Raw genomic sequence first — 14,453 nt, 5'->3', positions numbered from 1 at the left:
TTAAAACGTTGGTTCTACCAGTCAAGTCTCAACATGAACTAGAATTTGAGTTAACGGCAGTATTTTTTTAAATCGCGTTAAATTGAGAATGCGTTAATGCGTTATTATCGCGTTAACTTCGACAGCCCTAATATATATATATATATATATATATATATATATATATATACACACACAGTGTATCACAAAAGTGAGTACACCCATAACATTTCTGCAAATATTTCATTATATCTTTTCATGGGACAACACTATAGACATGAAACTTGGATATAACTTAGAGTAGTCAGTGTACAGCTTGTATAGCAGTGTAGATTTACTGTCTTCTGAAAATAACTCAACACACAGCCATTAATGTCTAAATAGCTGCAACATAAGTGAGTACACCCCACAGTGAACATGTCCAAATTGTGCCCAAATGTGTCGTTGTCCCTCCCTGGTGTCATGTGTCAAGGTCCCAGGTGTAAATGGGGAGCAGGGCTGTTAAATTTGGTGTTTTGGGTACAATTCTCTCATACTGGCCACTGGATATTCAACATGGCACCTCATGGCAAAGAACTCTCTGAGGATGTGAGAAATAGAATTGTTGCTCTCCACAAAGATGGCCTGGGCTATAAGAAGATTGCTAACACCCTGAAACTGAGCTACAGCATGGTGGCCAAGGTCATACAGCGGTTTTCCAGGACAGGTTCCACTCGGAACAGGCTTCGCCAGGGTCGACCAAAGAAGTGGAGTCCACGTGTTCGGCGTCATATCCAGAGGTTGGCTTTAAAAAATAGACACATGAGTGCTGCCAGCATTGCTGCAGAGGTTGAAGACGTGGGAGGTCAGCCTGTCAGTGCTCAGACCATACGCCGCACACTGCATCAACTCGGTCTGCATGGTCGTCATCCCAGAAGGAAGCTGACGCACAAGAAAGCCCGCAAACAGTTTTCTGAAGACAAGCAGTCCAAGAACATGGATTACTGGAATGCCCTGTGGTCTGACGAGACCAAGATAAACTTGTTTGGCTCAGATGGTGTCCAGCATGTGTGGCGGCGCCCTGGTGAGAAGTACCAAGACAACTGTATCTTGCCTACAGTCAAGCATGGTGGTGGTAGCATCATGTTCTTGGGCTGCATGAGTGTTGCTGGCACTGGGGAGCTGCAGTTCATTGAGGGAAACATGAATTCCAACATGTACTGTGACATTCTGAAACAGAGCATGATCCCCTCCCTTCGAAAACTGGGCCTCATGGCAGTTTTCCAACAGGATAACGACCCCAAACACAACCTCCAAGATGACAACTGCCTTGCTGAGGAAGCTGAAGGTAAAGGTGATGGACTAAACCCAATTGAGAACCTGTGGCGCATCCTCAAGTGGAAGGTGGAGGAGTTCAAGGTGTCTAACATCCACCAGCTCCGTGATGTCATCATGGAGGAGTGGAAGAGGATTCCAGTAGCAACCTGTGCAGCTCTGGTGAATTCCATGCCCAGGAGGGTTAAGGCAGTGCTGGATAATAATGGTGGTCACACAAAATATTGACACTTTGGGCACAATTTGGACATGTTCACTGTGGGGTGTACTCACTTATGTTGCCAGCCATTTAGACATTAATGGCTGTGTGTTGAGTTATTTTCAGAAGACAGTAAATCTACACTGCTATACAAGTTGTACACTGACTACTCTAAGTTATATCCAAGTTTTATTTCTATAGTGTTGTCCCATGAAAAGATATAATAAAATATTTGCAGAAATGTGAGGGGTGTACTCACTTTTGTGATACACTGTATATATACTGTATATATACTGTATATATATATATATATATATATATATATATATATATATATATATATATATATATATATATATATACATATATATATACTGTATATACTGTATATGTATATATATATATATATATATATATATATATATATATATATATACAGTGTATCACAAAAGTGAGTACACCCCTCACATTTCTGCAGATATTTAAGTATATCTTTTCATGGGACAACACTGACAAAATGACACTTTGACACAATGAAAAGTAGTCTGTGTGCAGCTTATATAACAGTGTACATTTATTCTTCCCTCAAAATAACTCAATATACAGCCATTAATGTCTAAACCACCGGCAACAAAAGTGAGTACACCCCTTAGTGAAAGTTCCTGAAGTGTCAATATTTTGTGTGGCCATCATAATTTCCCAGAACTGCCTTAACTCTCCTGGGCATGGAGTTTACCAGAGCTTCACAGGTTGCCACTGGAATGCTTTTCCACTCCTCCATGACGACATCACGGAGCTGGCGGATATTCGAGACTTTGCGCTCCTCCACCTTCCGCTTGAGGATGCCCCAAAGATGTTCTATTGGGTTTAGGTCTGGAGACATGCTTGGCCAGTCCATCACCTTTACCCTCAGCCTCTTCAATAAAGCAGTGGTCGTCTTAGAGGTGTGTTTGGGGTCATTATCATGCTGGAACACTGCCCTGCGACCCAGTTTCCGGAGGGAGGGGATCATGCTCTGCTTCAGTATTTCACAGTACATATTGGAGTTCATGTGTCCCTCAATGAAATGTAACTCCCCAACACCTGCTGCACTCATGCAGCCCCAGACCATGGCATTCCCACCACCATGCTTGACTGTAGGCATGACACACTTATCTTTGTACTCCTCACCTGATTGCCGCCACACATGCTAGAGACCATCTGAACCAAACAAATTAATCTTGGTCTCATCAGACCATAGGACATGGTTCCAGTAATCCATGTCCTTTGTTGACATGTCTTCAGCAAACTGTTTGCGGGCTTTCTTGTGTAGAGACTTCAGAAGAGGCTTCCTTCTGGGGTGACAGCCATGCAGACCAATTTGATGTAGTGTGCGGCGTATGGTCTGAGCACTGCCAGGCTGACCCCCCACCTTTTCAATCTCTGCAGCAATGCTGACAGCACTCCTGCGCCTATCTTTCAAAGACAGCAGTTGGATGTGATGCTGAGCACGTGCACTCAGCTTCTTTGGACGACCAACGCGAGGTCTGTTCTGAGTGGACCCTGCTCTTTTAAAACACTGGATGATCTTGGCCACTGTGCTGCAGCCTAGTTTCAGGGTGTTGGCCATCTTCTTGTAGCCTTGGCCATCTTCATGTAGCGCAACAATTCGTCTTTTAAGATCCTCAGAGAGTTCTTTGCCATGAGGTGCCATGTTGGAACTTTCAGTGACCAGTATGAGAGAGTGTGAGAGCTGTACTACTAAATTGAACACACCTGCTCCCTATGCACACCTGAGACCTAGTAACACTAACAAATCACATGACATTTTGGAGGGAAAATGACAAGCAGTGCTCAATTTGGACATTTAGGGGTGTAGTCTCTTAGGGGTGTACTCACTTTTGTTGCCGGTGGTTTAGACATTAATGGCTGTATATTGAGTTATTTTGAGGGAAGAATAAATTTACACTGTTATATAAGCTGCACACAGACTACTTTTCATTGTGTCAAAGTGTCATTTTGTCAGTGTTGTCCCATGAAAAGATATACTTAAATATCTGCAGAAATGTGAGGGGTGTACTCACTTTTGTGATACACTGTATATACAGTGTATCACGAAAGTGAGTACACCCCTCACATTTCTGCAAATATTTCATTATATCTTTTCATGGGACAACACTATAGACATGAAACTTGGATATAACTAAGAGTAGTCAGTGTACAACTTGTATAGCAGTGTAGATTTACTGTCTTCTGAAAATAACTCAACACACAGCCATTAATGTCTAAATGGCTGGCAACATAAGTGAGTACACCCCACAGTGAACATGTCCAAATTGTGCCCAAAGTGTCAATATTTTGTGTAACCACCATTATTATCACTGCCTTAACCCTCCTGGGCATGGAATTCACCAGAGCTGCACAGGTTGCTACTGGAATCCTCTTCCACTCCTCCGTGATGACATCACGGAGCTGGTGGATGTTAGACACCTTAAACTCCTCCACCTTCCACTTGAGGATGCGCCACAGGTGCTCAATTGGGTTTAGTCCATCACCTTTACCTTCAGCTTCCTCAGCAAGGCAGTTGTCATCTTGGAGGTTGTGTTTGGGGTCGTTATCCTGTTGGAAAACTGCCATGAGGCCCAGTTTTCGAAGGGAGGGGATCATGCTCTGTTTCAGAATGTCACAGTACATGTTGGAATTCATGTTTCCCTCAATGAACTGCAGCTCCCCAGTGCCAGCAACACTCATGCAGCCCAAGACCATGATGCTACCACCACCATGCTTGACTGTAGGCAAGATACAGTTGTCTTGGTACTTCTCACCAGGGCGCCGCCACACATGCTGGACACCATCTGAGCCAAACAAGTTTATCTTGGTCTCGTCAGACCACAGGGCATTCCAGTAATCCATGTTCTTGGACTGCTTGTCTTCAGCAAACTGTTTGCTGGCTTTCTTGTGCGTCAGCTTCCTTCTGGGATGACGACCATGCAGACCGAGTTGATGCAGTGTGCGGCGTATGGTCTGAGCACTGACAGGCTGACCTCCCACGTCTTCAACCTCTGCAGCAATGCTGGCAGCACTCATGTGTCTATTTTTTAAAGCCAACCTCTGGATATGACGCCGAACACGTGGACTCAACTTCTTTGGTCGACCCTGGCGAAGCCTGTTCCGAGTGGAACCTGTCCTGGAAAACCGCTGTATGACCTTGGCCACCATGCTGTAGCTCAGTTTCAGGGTGTTAGCAATCTTCTTATAGCCCAGGCCATCTTTGTGGAGAGCAACAATTATATTTCTCACATCCTCAGAGAGTTCTTTGCCATGAGGTGCCATGTTGAATATCCAGTGGCCCGTATGAGAGAATTGTACCCAAAACACCAAATTTAACAGCCCTGCTCCCCATTTACACCTGGGACCTTGACACATGGCACCAGGGAGGGACAACGACACATTTGGGCACAATTTGGACATGTTCACTGTGGGGTGTACTCACTTATGTTGCCAGCTATTTAGACATTAATGGCTGTGTGTTGAGTTATTTTCAGAAGACAGTAAATCTACACTGCTATACAAGCTGTACACTGACTACTCTAAGTTATATCCAAGTTTCATGTCTATAGTGTTGTCCCATGAAAAGATATAATGAAATATTTGCAGAAATGTGAGGGGTGTACTCACTTTCGTGATACACTGTATATATATATATATATACAGTATAGTATATATACACACACACTGATCAGTCCATGTCCACTGTAGTCCATCTGTTTGTCTACATACTTTTTTTACCTCCTTTTACTCTGTTCTTCAATGGTCAGGACCCCCACAAGACCACCACAGAGTAGGTATTGTTTAGGTGGTGGATCATTCTTAGCACTGCAGTGACAGGGACATGGTGGTGGTGTGTTAGTGTGTGTTGTGCTGGTTAGAGTGGATCAGACACAGCAGCGCTGCTGGAGTTTTTAAATACCATGACACTCACTGTCCACTCCTACCTAGTTGGTCCACCTTGTAGATGTAAAGTCAGACACGATCGCTCATCTATTGCTGCTGTTTGAGTTGGTCATCTTCTAGACCATCAATCAGTGGTCACAGGACGCTGCCCATGGGACACTGTTGGCTGGATAATTTTGGTTGGTGGACTATTCTCAGTCCAGCATTGACAGTGAGGTGTTTAAAAACTCCATCAGCGCTGCTGTGTCTAATCCACTCATACCAGCACAACACACACTAACACACCACCACCATGTCAGTGTCACTGCAGTGCTGAGAACGACCCACCACCCAATTAATACCTACTCTGTGGTGGTCCTGGGAGAGTCCTGACTATTGAAGAACAGCATGAATATATATATATATAAACACACAATGTAAATTACACAATGGAGAAAACTACTGACCATATTGCATGTTTTAAATTATTTGATAAAAATTCTATCATATCTGTCTTCCCTACAGTTCATGAATAAACAAGCAACTTTGATGATGGTTTAATGTCAGACCTTTTTATATAAATTAACTCACGTCATAAGCTGGCATGAGATCAAAACCCTGGCCACATACAATGCGCACATGACAGAGAAGACAAACGATGTGCACTGATTCAATTATAAACTGAAACAGGCAGCAGCTCCACGTACCATACACGCTCTCTACAGGTATTACCTTATTCTATATTGTAGTACATCCCAGCAGTCATAACACATTCTAGCCTCAATCTGGGGTGTCTTTTTGCATTTGAATCTAAAAGCAAGCTGAATGCAACAAAGGAACTGGGAAGGGCGAAAAAAGCACACACTCAAGAAAGCATGCTTTCCTTTATCATTTCCTTTTAGAATTGCTCTCCACGAGAACCCGCTCTCTCACTTCCACTGCAGCGTTCATGCGTTTATGTCAAATGCAGCTGTCATTGGGAATGCAGCAAAAGAATAGAAAGGCCACATTTACATGGCCCTGATATAATTTGATTTGCCTTCTCTTGCCACTATTAAGACGGTGGCTCTCTTTAATTATTAAAGATACTGGAATAGGCAAAGGAGATAATAATTTTATTAAAAACAAAGGCGACAGAAATTGTAATCGTTCTTAAGAAAAAGGACAGTACATTACCATATCATCCAGAATAATTTCAAACTAGATTACATTTATTGTAGCTAGTTAGACCAATGGTTCCCAAAGTGGTACCAAGAGGTCAGCCAATGGGTGCCACAGAAATGTCTGTACATGTAAATTACTTTTAAAACTTAATTCATATCCATGATCAACACGTGGGCTATATAATTTTTTTTTTCCTACTGTAATGACACTTTAATGTACTGTAACTGTAAACACTAATCCACCTCGTTGTTTCTACACCCAATGTTTATTTTATCAGCTCCACTTTCCATATAAAAGCACTATGCAGTTCGACAATTACTGACTGTAGTCCATCTATTTCTCTGCATGCTTTGTTAGCCCCCTTTCATGCTGTTCTTCAATGGTCAGGACTCTCCCAGGACCACCACAGAGCAGGTATTATTTAGGTGGTGGATCATTCAGACCACTGCAGTGACACTGACATGGTGGTGGTGTGTTAGTGTGTGTTGTGCTGGTATGAGTGGATAAGACACAGCAGCGCTGCTGGACTGAGAATAGTCCACCAACCAAAAATATCCAGCCAACAGCGCCCCGTAGGCAGCGTCCTGTAACCACTGATGAAAGTCTCGATTGTCTCTGACTTTACATCTACAAGATGGACCAACCAGGCAGGACTGTCTAATAGAGTGGACAGTGAGCGGAAACGGTATTTAAAAACTCCAGCAGCGCTGCTGTGTCTGATCCACTAATACCAGCACAACATTCACTAACACACCACCACCACGTCATTGTCACTGCAGTGCTGAGAATGATCCACCACCTAAATTGTACTGCTCTGTGGTGGTCCTGACCATTGAGTAAAAGCAGGTTAAAAAAGTATTTAGAGAAATAGATAGAATACAGTCAGTAATTGTAGAACTTGTGCTTCTATATGGTAAGTGGAACTGATAAAATGGACAGTGAGTGTAGAAACAAGGAGGTGGATTTAATGTTATGGTTGATTAGTGTATATATATATATATTTTATATATACTTTTTACTTTTACAGCAATATTCTTAAAAATCAGAATTGCTCTGGATCTTCCAGGGCAACCAATTTTGTAACCAAACCCAGAGCAGTTACAACATCAATGTGGGTGTTAAATTAAGTATTTTGGAATTAACAAGTTAGCACGTGTATTAAAATTCAAACCTTCAATACTTTCACTAACCAGACCAATCCTTCAGTCAGGCAAGGGTGGTTATGGCAAGAGAGGCAGTACTTAGAAACAAGGGCAGGACAGTCCCAGATTTATGTTGCGTTATAAAATTTGGCTTTACAGTTACAGAGAAAGTTCTGATTATGTGAGGTAATAAGGCTGAGTTATGATTAATAGTAGGTTGAAGAAGTACATGAATACCAGTCCCTGTGGGCATGAAATTCAATGTTGTTATTTTTTTGGATGCATTTTCTCCCTTTTCCCCCTGATATTTTTTTGCGTGTCCAATTTTTACCCAATTGCGTTATGCTTCCTCTCTACTGGTGCTGACCCCCGCCCCGATTGAGGAGAGATAATAATAATAAAAAAAGAAATTTTAAAGCCTGTCAGTATTTTACCTTTCCACAGTAAAACACTGTGGAAAGGTAAAACACTGACAGGCTTTAAAATTTCTTTCTTTAGACATTGGTTCATGGGGTCAGTCTTTCATTCATACTACAAATTTTTCCTTCACCAGCAGAATCACAATCAAACTCTTCTTGCCTCTCCTGTTGCGAGGTGGAGTCTCCATGGATCGGACTTGTATGTCCAGCACATCACTCAGATGCTCGATTGGATTAAGATCTGGGTAATTTTTTTAGGCCAAGTCAACACCTCAAACTCAAATAGCGATTCCATGAAAGGGTGTACATGGTCTGTAGCAATGCTTAGGTAGGTGGTACATGTCAAAGTAACATCCACATGGATGGCAGGACCCAAGGTTTCCCAGCAGAACATTGCCCATGTCCAGTTCTGATGCTCACGTGCCCATTGCTGGCACTTTCGGCGGTGGACAGGGGTCAGCATGTATGGGCACCCTGACTGGTCTGTGGCTATGCAGCCCCATACGCAACAAACTGTGATGCACTGTGTATTCTGATACCTTTCTATCAGAACCAACATTAACATCTTCAGCTACAGTAGCTTGTCTGTTGGATCAGAGCACACGGGCCAGCCTTCACTCCCTACGTGCATCAATGAACTTTGGCCGCCCATGACCCTGTCGCCGGTTTACCACTGTTCCTTCATTGGACCACTTTTGATAGATACTGACCACTGCAGACCGGGAACACCCCACAAGAGCTGCAGTTTTGAAGATGCTCTGACCCATTCGTCTAGCCATCACAATTTGGCCCTTGTCAAATTTGCTCAAATCCTTACGCTTGCCCATTTTTCCTGCTTCTAACATATCAACTTTAAGGATAAAATGTTCACTTGCTGCCTAATATATCCCACCTACTAACAGGTGCCGTGATGTAAAGATAATCAGTGTTATTTACTTCACCTGTCAGTGGTCATAATGTCATGCCTAGTCGGTGTATATAATACAGCCAAGTGTAGTGCTGGGACAAAATAATTCATCTAATAATAAAAATGAAGGTCTGGAGGTGTCCGTTAAAATGGCTTGGTAGGTACTTTATTACTGATCCTTGCTGCTCTTTTACTATTGACCTGTTAGACATCGGGCAGCCTTTATGGCCAAGTGAAGATCGGTGTTCATTTTTTAAGCCTATTAGAAATGATTCTTTATGATTCCCTTCTTATTTGTAGGCTGTTTCTTGTGTTGGTTGATGCACGATTGGATGCTGTGTTATATAATCCCACTGTGAGCAATGTATAAACTACAGCCCTCCCTCTGTTTCCCTCTCTCACTCCATCCCTCCCTTTTCTCTTCTTTCCATCTCTACCTCCCCCACACTGTACCTTCATCTTCAGCTTCTTCTGCACCTTAGCTCTCACTGTTGCTCTCTCGTCTTTCGCCTTCTACCCACTCCGAATCCATTGCGTCCATGAGTTATTTTTAACCTCTACCTCCGTCATCTATTCCTCAACTTCTCCCTCCTTTATTTTAACTTCATTCTTCTAAGGGGGGGGGGGGGTCAGGGCTGATGCCATGGATAATATCCTATGTGGTTCTTGTACTTAAAGTTTCTATGAAATTTCATCTTTTAAAACAAAAAATGACAAACATTCTTTTGAGTAATAGACACTCTTACTGTACCTTTATAGTTTCACACAATCAGTTGAGCTGAGGATCAAGGATTTGACGTTCATTTTACATTCATACCATGTACAATGATTCATTTGGGTCAAAATATGTTTGTAAATCCACTCCAAAGCTTTAGAGTTGCCTTTCTATTCTTAACGCCTAGAGATAAAGAATCAACTCATTTTGGGTTAGACTACCAGCTACATTTTCGTACATATGCAAACCATATGCTTTTTTCTCTTTTCTGGACCTGCAGCATACACTGATCAGCCATAACATTAAAACCACCTCCTTGTTTCTACACTCATGGTCCATTTTATCATCTCCACTTACCATATAGTAGCACTTTGTAGTTCTACAATTACTGACTGTAGTCCATCTGTTTCTCTACATACTTTTTAGCCTGCTTTCACCCTGTTCTTCAATGGTCAGGACCCCCACAGGACCACCACAGAGCAAGTATTATTTGGGTGGACTGACATGGTGGTGGTGTGTTAGTGTGTGTTGTGCTGGTATGAGTGGATCAGACACAGCAGCACTGCTGGAGTTTTTAAATACAGTGTCTACTCACTGTCCAATCTATTAGACACTCCTACCTAGTTGGTCCACCTTGTAGGTCATCTATTGCTGCTGTTTGAGTAGGTCATCTTCTAGACCTTCATCAGTGGTCACAGGAGGCGCTGTTGGCTAAATATTTTTGGTTGGTGGACTATTCTCAGTCTAGCAGTGACAGTGAGGTGTTTAAAAACTCCAGCAGTGCTGCTGTGTCTGATCCACTCATACCAACACAACACACACTAACACACCACCACCATGTATGTCACTGCAGTGCTGAGAATGACCCACCACCCAAATAATACCTGCTTTGTAGTGGTCCTGGGAGAGTCCTGAAGAACAGCATGAAAGGGGGCGAACAAAGCATGCAGAGAAACAGATGGACTACAGTCAGTAATTGCAGACCTACAAAGTGCTTCTATATGGTAAGTGGAGCTGATAAAATAGACAGTGAGTGTAGAAACAAGGATGTGGTTATAATGTTATGGCTGATCAGTGTATGCTTGGGCACACACAATCTATCCAAACCATTTTGTACATGCCTGGTAGTATGTGAGCTAAGATGTTGTCAAAGTTATGTCCTGCAACATTCCTCACCCTGTTTTCCTATTTCAAAATGCAACTTAGTCTATTCACCACCTACTAAAAGACAGGAATTTATAAAAGCCAGAGAAGATTAAACTGGGGCTTCTGTTACCTTGCCTATGCCTCTCTGATGCACAACAACATAATGTTTGGTCAAGGCAAAAAGAACATTTCCATTGTACTATTATTAATAATAATAATATAAATAATAATAATAATAAAAGCATCGCCCCTACTAATAATACACTGCATACTGAACAGGTACAGACAACATTAAGATATACTGTACATATACCAGAGCATAAAAAAAAATAAAATAATTTAAGATACATTTAACCCTATTCCTTCCCTCACCATGCTAAAAGCACGGGTACCTTACTTGTGGCAAAGCAGCATTCAGTTATCACCAGAAAGGGAGGTTAATTTGGTATGTGTGTGGACAAGGATGGTATGAAGACCACATCATTCCTTGAATCTGGCTGTTACATAGGCTGTAGGCTATTGCACACTAAACATATCTTTTCTGATTGTTCCATGACTCACTTAGTCCCCAGAGAGAGAGAGAGAGAGAGAGAGAGAGAGAGAGAGAGAGAGAGAGAGTTTATTTATTCATTTTGCAGACTCTATTATTATGCTTACATTTTTACGTTTACAATTAGCAGGTTCTTCATTGAACAGAGGTCTCCCACAATTTTCCCTGACTTATTGAATAGATTCAAATATTCTTTATTCGTCATGACTGATTTGGCTATATGGATGGACAAACTTGGCATCTGTGCTTTTGGATAGAGTTAATGTTTTTACATTACTGGCAACTAGCATCTCAAATCACATATTAAACACCAAATTATTAAAAATAGTAATGAAATTAATGATGGTTGACATTTACTTTGAAATGTTAACCCCAGTTAAATGTATAATTACATTAAAAAGTAAATTACGTTTAAACAGTAACATTCCCGCCCTCCCGTCATGATAAAATAAATCTGTCAATATCATTGTTAGTTTAAAAAAAATAATGTTGATGAGTCAATTTGATACTTCAGTGATTCCAGTCCTGGACCAAAATGTATTTTTTCTATTTTATTCATGCATTTTCTCCCAATTTAGCATAGTCAATGTGTCCTCCGCTGCTGTGGGATCCCTGATTGCAGTCGAGATGGGTATGTTGATGCTCATGCCTCCTCCGACCCGCGTGCAGCCCTTAGCGGAACCCTTTTTCACCCATGCATTCTGCACAGACGCCTCTCTATCTGCCAATCAGGGTCCTTATACAGCATTTGAAGACCCCATCCACATAGAAACATGTCTGCTGCAGGCACTGCCAATTATGCCCGCTAGATGGCACCCAGCTGACCGGTGGTCAGATTCTAGGCAAGTTGTAGCCTAGTGGGTAAGGTACTGGACTAGTAATTAGAAGGTCGCATGTTCAAACCTCACCACTGCCAGATTGCTGCTGTTGGGCCCTTGAGCAAGGCCCTTAACTATCAATTGCTCAGACTGTATACTGTCATAGTACTGTAAGTCGCTTTGGATAAAGGCGTCTGCTAAATGCCAAAAATGTAAATGAATTTAACCCAGTGTTTTAGACCAGTATTAGCCTTGATATATATAATCAATGTTGGGTTTGTATATATCTCAATATAAGCCTTTTTTTTTTCTTACAACGCTTACAGATTGAGCTGTATGTTTAGTTTTAAACAAAGATTAATAACTTTATTTAGATAAGTAATTATTAAGTATACATTTTCAGGTATCATTTATCTTTATTTCTAACTATGCATGAATAGACAGAGATACATTTGAATTAATCTAAAATAAATAAATTATAAATGAATATAAAATGAGGCCATTTTGATCTGATCATATGACTGGTAACTTATCTGTGATATTTTTCGGTGGGTCTGGTTGCCACAGAATCATTGGGCACAATACAGTAACAGACCCCAGACCGGACACCAATCGATTGCAGCACCTCTGCCAATCATGTCACAGCCAATCATGTCTAGATGTGGACACCCAAATAAGCACATTTGTGAAAATGACTTCATTTGTACAAAAGTATTAGATTTTCTTGAGTCTATAGCAAAAACAAAAGGAAAAATATATATAGAAGAACAGGAGCAACCACTGTGAATCAAAACAACAGCAAAGCTACTACTAATGTAAGTCTTGCACAATCTGTAGTTGGGCCCCTATATATAAACACCTACACCCTGACAATGGAGAAGTGCCACTCTATTCTTCCGGGACACGCTATACCCTCTGAATTGGATCAAGAGGACAATGACTCAAAACACATATCAAAGCTGTGCAATGACTACTTGAATAGCAAAGATGATCATGGAGTGCTGACTGTCTGAACTTTCCTCCACAGTCACCTGACCTGAACCCATTTAAACATCACATACGGGGAAGCTTGAAGGCATAGAAAGCTAAGCATTCAGCAACATCATAATAAGCTGTATGTAATATTTAAAAATAATTTTGGAATAACATGGATTATTATTATTATTAGATTGTGCACAAAACTGTGTAGCCCCTGCCAGCTTAAGTGCATGCAATATGTAGTACACGCTGATATTGCCGTTCGGCAATTTATATAACAACATAACCACCAGAATCACATCAAAATATTCAAAAAAATTAGAATTAATCATAGAGGACTAATTTATTGATGAATATACACCGATCAACCTTAACATTAAAACCACCTTCTTGTTTTTACACTCACTGTCCATTTTATCAGCTCCACTTACCATATAGAAGCACTTTGTAGTTCTACAATTACTGACTTTAGTCCATCTGTATCTCTACATGCTTTGTTAGCCTCCTTTCATGCTGTTCTTCAATGGTCAGGACCCCCACAGAACCACCACAGAGTAGGTATTATTTGAGTCGTGGGTCATTCTCAGCACTGCAGTGACACTGACATGGTGATGGTGTGTTAGTGTGTGTTGTGCTGGTATGAGTGGATCAGACACAGCAGCGCTAATGGAGTTTTTAAATACCTCGCTGTCACTGCTGGACTGAGAATAGTACACCAAACAAAAAAAACATCCAGCCAACAGCGCCCTGTAGGCAGCGTCCTGTGACCACTGATGAAGGTTTAGAAGATGACCAACTCAAACAGCAGCAATAGATGAGCGATCATCTCTGACTTTACATCTACAAGGTGGACCAACTAGGTAGGAGTGTCTAATAAGAGTGAGTGGACACGGTATTTAAAAACTCCAGCAGCATTGCTGTGTCTGATCCACTCATACCAGCACAACACACACTAACACACCACCATCATGTCATTGTCACTGCAGTGCTGAGAACGATCCACCACCTAAATAATACCTGCTCTGTAGTGGTCCTTGGAGAGTCCTGACCATACAGCATGAAAGGGGGCTAACAAAGTATGTAGAGAAACAGATGGACTACAGTCAGTAATTGCACTTCTATATGGTAAGTAGAGCTGATAAAATGGACAGTGAGTGTAGAAACAAGGAGGTGGTTTTAATGTTATGGCTGATCGTGTAAACTGAAGGCA

The 14,453-nt window shown here is 41.5% G+C and overlaps 1 protein-coding gene across 1 annotated transcript in view; it reads right to left on the bottom strand.

Moving 5' to 3' along the window:
• The window catches only part of hivep1 (HIVEP zinc finger 1), a 113,306-nt gene that overhangs the window by 53,325 nt on the left and 45,528 nt on the right, over positions 1 to 14,453 (bottom strand). The window lies entirely within an intron of this gene.

Source organism: Trichomycterus rosablanca, chromosome 2, assembly GCF_030014385.1.
Source record: "Trichomycterus rosablanca isolate fTriRos1 chromosome 2, fTriRos1.hap1, whole genome shotgun sequence".
In the NCBI taxonomy this organism is placed as follows: domain Eukaryota; kingdom Metazoa; phylum Chordata; class Actinopteri; order Siluriformes; family Trichomycteridae; genus Trichomycterus; species Trichomycterus rosablanca.
Note: the sequence above shows the minus strand (reverse complement) of the source record. Positions and strands in the feature narration are given on the sequence as shown.